Below are 9,080 nucleotides of genomic sequence, written 5' to 3' on the forward strand. Positions count from 1 at the left end.
CAAACTGATTTCATAGCTGAACCACTTACATATCTGTTCAATTTAACCCTGGGATGTAATGAAATTCCAAGGATCTGGAAATCAGCATTTGTCCTACCACATTTAAAAAGGGGAGATCCAACTCTATTAAATCATTATAGGCCAATCTCAAAGCTATAACCCCTGGTGAAAATACTTGAAACCCTTCTTAGTAAAAAGCTAAAATCGTTTTTATACACTAACTCTATTTTATCAATGTACCAATCGGTATTCAGCAAGAAGCATATTACAATTACAGCAGCCATGGAGGTTTTAAATGATATCACTGAAGACATTGACAAAAAAACAGCACTGTCTCACTTTTTATTGATCTCTCTAAGGCTTTTGATACATCACGCAATACTGAGGCAGAGATTATTGAGCGTAGTTCTTTCAGAGCATGCAGCTGAATGTTTTTTTTGGCACTATTGATTAGAGCCTGTAAGTAAGCATTTCACTGTAAGGTCTACACCTATGATATTCGGCGCACGTGACAAATAAACTTTGATTTGATTTGATTTGCTAACTATCTGTCTGATAGAACTCAGTGCACTCAATTTGATGGGCTCACGTCTGTTAAATTGTCTGTTTGTAATGCTGTGCCCCAGGGCTCTGTACTTGGTCCCCTCTTATTCACGATTTATATAAATAATTTACTTCCCTTTTATGCTGATAATGCTGTTATGCATTTCACGGTAAGGTCTACACTTGTTGTATTCAGCATATGTGACATATGTGATTTGATTTATTGTTGTGCCTCGTCTCTCACAAATGCTTTCCAGAACTTGCAAACTGCTTTTTATACTGTTCAACATACCTTGTGTCAATTGAAGCTCATCCTCAATGCTGACAAAACTAAACTAATGGGGTTTTCTAAAGCAAGAAATAGACCTGTGAACCTTTCACCTATTACTACCTGTCAGGGCAATGAGATTGAGGCTGTAACCTCATAAATATCTTGGAATTTTAATTGATGACGGCCACTCTTAAATTGCATATTCAACAACTTACAAAGAATTGTAAGCTGAAGTTCGAATTTTATTTTAGGAATATTTTAGGAAGGCCTGTTTTTCTTTTGAAGCCAGAAGGAGGCTAGTATCAGCTACATTTATGCCTATGCTAGACTATGGTGATATTTTATATATGAATGCTTCTGTTCAGTGTTTGAGATCAATTGACACCATTTTCCATTGAGCATTGAGATTTATTTTAAACTGCAAAACCCTTATGCACCACTGCACTTTGTATACCAGGGTTGGCTGGACTTCTCTAGTCACTCGTAGGCTCAGTTACTGGTATACTTTTATTTACAAAGCCATTTTGGGTTTACTACCATTTTATTTGGCCATTTTTATTGTTCAGAAATGTGGTGGTTACTCTCCTCTTTCGCAGGACTTTATCCTGCTAACTGTTCCAAATGTCCGAACTGAATTTGGTAAAAGGGCTTTTATGTACTCTGCGCCATCAGCTTGGAACGCATTACAAAATAGTTTTAAACTGGAAGAATGTCCTGATTGGTGTTTTTAAATCATTGATGAAGGATTTTTAGACTGATTCCTTGACTTGTCAATGTTTTTTTAATTTTCTGTTTTATGATGTTGTTATACTCCTGTGATTTCCATGGTTTTTACTAGATTACTTGTAGTTTTTCATGTTGTCTGTCTGTAATTGTGTAATGGCTTGGTGCTGCCTATCTTGGCCAGGACGCTCTTGAAAAAGAGATTTCAAATCTCAATGAGCACTTCCTGGTTAAATAAAGGTAAAAAATATATATATAATAATAATAATTCCTACCTTGCTTTCAACAGTTAAATGAAATAGGTTTAGATGTCCTTATCTTCATCATTCTAATGACATCCATGAATAATATAGGACTAGAATTAGATGCAGAAGGCTTTCTTCACCAAGATTAAATGGTTATGGGTCTGAATAAATAACTGCTGTAGCCTACCGCCGTCACGCGTTCACTCTTCTTTCAAACTACCCGTGAGTTCTATTGGCTGCTGTATTTAACATTCAGCATAAAATAATGTCCAGCAAGCTATTCTAGTCTAGCTTTTCCTGCGTAGGATTCCAATAGCTAAAGGGTGTTTTCTGAGGAGAGGCCAGCGGAGCACAGGTGCGTGCATATTGCGCAAGAGACAGAGGTTTATTATGCATAACCCGTGTATGTATATATATATATATATATATATATATATATATATATATATATATAGAGAGAGAGAGAGAGGGCTATATATCAATCTAGAACAGGATTATCTATTTTGGATGCAATTTGAATGGATTTGATAGAGAGAAAGACTGCGAGAGACACTACACCAGCAAATAATAAGATCTGGTCCATTGCATTGCTCAGACCTGTTGACCCAACTCAATCACCAACCTGTGTCTTATGTTCTGGTTGAGGTGTTCTCCTCATTAAACAGTAACTGGCTGGTTGAGGTGTTCTCCTCATTAAACAGTAACTGGCTGGTTGAGGTGTTCTCCTCATTAAACAGTAACTGGCTGGTTGAGGTGTTCTCCTCATTAAACAGTAACTGGCTGGTTGAGGTGTTCTCCTCATTAAACAGTAACTGGCTGGTTGAGGTGTTCTCCTCATTAAACAGTAACTGGCTGGTTGAGGTGTTCTCCTCATTAAACAGTAACTGGCTGGTTGAGGTGTTCTCCTCATTAAACAGTAACTGGTGTAGTCTGGTAGTTGTGCCATTTTAGCTAACCCTAGTCGGCAGGTGTTACTACAATGTGCTACAGTCATGTATGTAAAAACACTACAGTGAATACTATAGTATACCACAGCCATGTCCACAAAAACACTACAGTGAATACTATAGTATATACATATAGTAATACTACAGTATTTAGACAATAGTATACTAAAGTATTTTTTCCATGTGTGTAAACTTTACAACAACGCTGTGTCACATTCCATTTACATCAAATTATGTGTATGTTACGTTCTGTGTACATTATGTTCTGAGTATGTTCCATTCCGTGTGTGTTCCATTCTGGGTGTGTTCCATTCTGTCTGTGTTCCATTCTGTGTGTGTTTCATTCTGTGTGTGTTCCATTCTGTGTGTGTTCCATTCTGTATGTGTTCCATCCTGTGTCTGTTCCATTCTGTGTGTGTTCCATTCTGTGTGTGTTCCATTCTGTGTGTGTTCCATTCTTCGTGTGTTCCATTCTTTGTGTGTGTTCCATTCATTCAAATTCTGTGTGCTTTACGTTCTTGGTCAGTAGCAGTGAACAGTCCAATACAGTGGCTTGCGTAAGTATTCACCCCCTTGGCATTTTACCTATTTTGTTGCCTTACAACCTGGATTTTTGGGGGGTTTGTATCATTTGATTTACACAACATGCCTACCACTTTGAAGATGCAAAATATTTTTTATTGTGAAACAAACAAGAAATAAGACAAAAAACAGAGTACTTGAATGTGCATAACTATTCACCCCCCCAAAGTCAATACTTTGTAGAGCCACCTTTTGCAGAAAATACAGCTACAAGTCTCTTGGGGTATGTCTCTATAAGCTTGGCACATCTAGCCACTGAGATTTTTGCCCATTCTTCAAGACAAAACTGCTCCAGCTCCTTCAAGTTGGATGGGTTCCAGTGATGTACAGCAATTCTAAGTCATACCACAGATTCTCAATTGGATTGAGGTCTGGGCTTTGACTAGGCCATTTCAAGACATTGAAATGTTTCCCCTTAAACCACTCGAGTGTTGCTTTAGCAGTATGCTTAGGGCCATTGTCCTGCTGGAAGGTGAACCTCCATCCCATTCTCAAATCTCTGGAAGACTGAAACAGGTTTCCCTCAATAATTTCCCTGTATTTCGTGCCATCCATCATTCCTTCAATTCTGAACAGTTTCCCAGTCCCTGCTGATGAAGAAAATCCCCACAGCATGATGCTGCCACCACCATGCTTCACTGTGGGGATGGTATTCTCGGGGTGATGAGAGGTGTTGGGTTTGCACCAGACATAGCATTTTCCTTAATGGCCAAAAAGCTCAATTTTAGTCTCATCTGACCAGAGTACCTACTTTCATATGTTTGGGCAGTCTCCCACATGCCCTTTGGTGAACACCAAACGTGTTTGCTTATTTTTTTCTTTAAGCAATGCTTTTTTTCTGGACACTCTTCCGTAAAGCAAGCTCTGTGGAGTGTACGGCTTAAAGTGGTCCTATGGACAGATGCTCCAGCTCTGCAGCTCCTTCAGGGTTATCTTTGGTACCTTTGTTGCCTCTCTGATTAATGCCCTCCTTGCCTGATCCATGAGTTTTGGTGAGCGACCCTCTATTGGCAGGTTTGTTGTGGTGCCATATTCTTTCCATTTTTAAACAATGGTTTTAATGGTGCTCCGTGGGATGTTCTAAGTTTCGCATATTCTTTTATAACCCAACCCTGATCTGTACTTCTCCACAACTTTGTCCCTGACCTGTTTGGAGAGCTCCTTGGTCATCGAGGTGCTGCTTGCTTGGTGGTGCCCCTTTGCTTAGTTAGACTCTGGGGGCCTTTCAGAACAGGTGTATATATATATATATATATATATATATATATATATATATATGTATATGTATATATGTATATATATGTATATATGTATATATATGTATATGTATATGTATATATGTATATGTATATATATATATAAATGTATATATATATATATATACTGAGATTATGTGACAGATCATGCAACACTTAGATTGCACATTGGTGGACCTTATTTAACTAATTATGTGACTTCTGAAGGTAATTGGTTGCACCAGATCTTATTTAGGGGCTTCATAGCAAAGGGGTTGAATTCATATGCATGCACATCTTTTCTGTATTTTTTTTAAAGATTAAAGTTATTTTTTTCATTTCACTTCACCAATTAGGACTATTTTGTGTACGTCCATTACATTAAATCCAAATAAAAATAATTTTATATTACAGGTTGTAATGCAACAAAATAGGAAAAATGCTAAGGGGGATGAATACTTTTGCAAGGCACTGTATGAGTACAGAATGTTCCCTCTTTTTGAATCTTTCTCATTCCTCTATGTCCAATCATTTGCTTTCTGACTAGACTCCTAGCATCCCTGACAAAGGCAGCAGCAGAAAGGTCTGCTAGCTGAACTACTGTATATTGAAATCAATAAATGTAAAGACTAAGCGTGTGTACCCTCTACTTCGATGCTCTCTCTTCTTCTGTATATTCACACCGTACGGTCTCTTCACACCGTACGGACTCATCACACCTACACAGTCTCATCACACCGTACAGTCTCATCACAATGTACAGTCTCATCACACCAGTCTTCCATTCAGACCGTACAGTCTCATCACACCGTACAGTCTCATCACACCGTACAGTCTCATCACACTGTACAGTCTCATCACACTGTACAGTCTCATCACAACGTACAGTCTCATCACAATGTACAGTCTCATCACACTGTACAGTCTCATCACACCAGTCTTCCATTCAGACCGTACAGTCTCATCACACCGTACAGTCTCATCACACCGTACAGTCTCATCACACTGTACAGTCTCATCACACCGTAAAGTCTCATCACACCGTGCAGTTTCATCACACCAGAGGTGGATCCAATATTCTACAGTTCACCTACAGTATATATGATAGATAGGATTATTATTCTACAGGCCTGTTCTGTCTTGTATTGAAGGCCATACATGTATGTTGATCAAATGTAATCTCTGGGTACCTGACCCAAGCAACATGTTGGTTTGCAGCCCTGAAGTGTGTGTGTGTGCGTGCATGCTTATATATTCTGATCAGCAGCTGAAGGAGTGTGTAGAGTTGCTTGTAGCATACCAATGCTATTGTCATGTCAGATGTACTAGTCTGTCAATGCAGAGAGTCCGTGGGCTCATGGACAGATAAAGCTGGAGAGTTCTAAAACTGAAATGCACTCGAGGTTGGAAATCTAAGAGGAGAATCAAGGTGTTAGTCCCAAATGTCACCATTTCCCTTTTAAAGTTCACTACTACCCTATGAGCCCTGGTGTACAAAGTTTTCCACACCTACCCTATAAGCCCTGGTATACAAAGAAGTGCACTACTACCCTATGAGCCCTGGTATACAAAGTAGTGTACTACTACCCTATGAGCCCTTGTATAAAAGGTTGTGCACTATAAAGGGAATAGTGTTATTTTACAGCAATTACCCATTTTGTGTGACATTTAGCGGCGACGCAGATTGACACTCAAGATTCTATAGCATAGCTAGCGAGATATGTCTGAACTGTCAAGAGTACTAAGATAAACTACTGAAGGGCTAGCTGGTTGTCATTCAACACATTGTTTCAGGGGTGATGTCAACGCAACGTTTCATGCCTATCTATCAACCAGCTTGTGTTCCATGGCCCATGGATTATGTGCAGTCATTGCAGCCAAAGGGCGAAAAAAATACATAATCTGTCCTGTAAAGACATTGATGTAGGGCCATTACAGCCACCAGCTCCTGTAAAGACATTGATGTAGGGCCAGTACAGCCACCAGCTCCTGTAAAGACATTGATGTGGGGCCATTACAGCCACCAGCTCCTGTAAAGACATTGATGTAGGGCCAGTAGTAACCATGGCGCCGGAGAAGAAGGCTGACGTTTTACATGTCCCCAACCGATTGTGTTTTTGGTGTGTTTATTTGCGTTGTTTGTAACTTATTTTTGAACTTATTTTGTACATAATGTATTTTGTACCGTCTCTTATGACCAAAAATAACTTCTGGACATCTGGACTGCGATTACTCACCACAGACTGGCAGAATCCTTTTTTTCCTTTAACTTCACTTGGGTAGGGGGCACTATTTTCACCTCCGGATGAAAAGCGTGCCCAAAATAAACTGCCTGCTACTCAGGCCCAGAAGCTAGGATATGCATATAAATATTCCGCCATAAGCAAACAAGAAAATGCTCACCCAGAGGGGGCGCTCCTAGTAGCCGGGGCCTATAATGCAGGGAAACTTAAATCCGTTTTACAATATTTCTATCAGCATGTTAAATGTGCAACCAGGGGGGGGGGGGGGGGGAAACTCTAGACCACCTTTACTCCACACACGGAGATGAATACAAAGCTCTCCCTCCATTAGGCAACTCTGACCATAATTCTATCCTCCTGATTCCTGCTTACCCTCACAAATTAAAGCAGGAAGCAACAGTGACTAGATCAATAAAAAGTTGTTAGATGAAGCAGATGCTAAGCTACAGGACTGTTTTGCTAGCACAGACTGGAATATGTTCCAGTCTGTGTACACCACATAAGTCATTGGCTTCATCAATAAGTACATTGATGACGTTGTCCCTACAGTGACCATACGTACTTACCCCAACCAGAAACCATGGATTACATGCAACATCCGCACTGAGCTAAAGGCTAGAGCTGCCGCTTTCAAGGAGTGGGACTCTAACCCGGAAGCTTATACGAAATCCCTCCGACGACCCATCGAACAGGCAAAGCATCAATAAGGGACTAAGATCGAATCGTACTGCACCGGCTCTGGTCATGTCTCACATCAACACCATTATCCCAGAAACCCTAGACCCACAACAATTTGCATACCGCCCCAACCGATCCACAGATGATGCAATCTCAATCGCACGCCACACTGCCCATTCCCACCTGGACAAAAGAAACAGCTATGTGAGAATGCTATTCGTTGACTACAGCTCAGCGTTCAACACCGTAGTGCCCACAAAGCACATCACTAAGCTAAGGACCCTGGGACTAAACACCTCCCTCTGCAACTGGAACCTGGACTTCCTGACGGGACGCCCCCAGGTGGTAGGGGTATGTAACAACATACCCGCCACGCTGGTTCTCAACACAGGGACCCCTCAGAGGTGTGTGCTCAGTCCCCTCCTGTACTCCCTGTTCACTCATGACTGTATGGACAAACACGACTCCAACACCATCATTAAATGTGCCGATGACACAACAGTGGTAAACCTGATCACCGACAATGACGAGACAGCCTATAAGGAGGAGGTCAGAGACCTGGCTGTGTGATGCCAGGACAAAACCTCTCCCTCAACGTGATCGAGACAAAACAGATGATGGTGGACTACAGGAAAAAGAGGATGGAGCATGCCCCCATTCTCATCGACGGGGCTGCAGTGAAGCAGGTTGAGAGCTTCAAGTTCCTTGGTGTCCACATCACCAACAAACTAACATGGTCCAAGCACACCAAGACAGTCGTGAAGAGGGCACGACAAAACCTATTCCCCCTCAGGAGACTGAAAATATTTGGCATGGGTCCTCAGATCCTCAAAAGGTTCTACTGCTGCACCATCAAGAGCATCCTGGCTGGTTGCATCACTGCCTGGTATGGCAACTGCTCAGCCTCCAACCACAGGGCACTACAGAGGGTAGTGCGAACGGCCCAGTACATCACTGGGGCCAAGCTTCCTGCGTTCCAGGACCTCTATACCAGGCGATGTCAGAGGAAGGCCCTAAAAATTGTCAGACTCCAGCCACTCTAGTCATAGACTGTTCTCTCTGCTCCTGTTTAGTCTGTGCACCTTACGGGACTGTTTTCGTTGTTTGTTTTGTGTAAGTGTTTTTCCTTCAATAAAAGAAGATGATAAATATACCCGCTGCATTTTGGTCTACCTACAACGACGTGTGTTACAGCTGTGTTATCATTTACACACTCTGCCACGCTGATTTTGTCTTAACATGCCTCTATTTCAAACCAAAAAAACCTTCCTAGACAGAACAATTATTCTCCTCTTTGACTGTGCATTTTCGGCAGATTTTTTGCCACTAGAGGGTGATCGGACAATTTATTGGGGTCTGTACTCCCGAAATGATTGACTGTGTTTTCCCAGTTATCAGTTGTCAGCTGTTAGCAGCCAATGGCTAGCAGTTTCATACTGCCGATTAAAAACTATTAGAAGGAACACGCTGCTATTGGAGACTCTGTGTTTAATTTAAGTTTTATGTATGCAGACACATACAGATGTATGATCTTCATTTGAGCCAGTTTGCTACAGCAAGAAAATAATCCTAAAGCAACAGGAAATGTGGATTATAATTAATGGACGTTTTTG

Source organism: Salmo salar, chromosome 22 (genome assembly GCF_965601325.2).
Source record: "Salmo salar chromosome 22, fSalSal1, whole genome shotgun sequence".
Taxonomy (NCBI): Eukaryota; Metazoa; Chordata; class Actinopteri; order Salmoniformes; family Salmonidae; genus Salmo; species Salmo salar.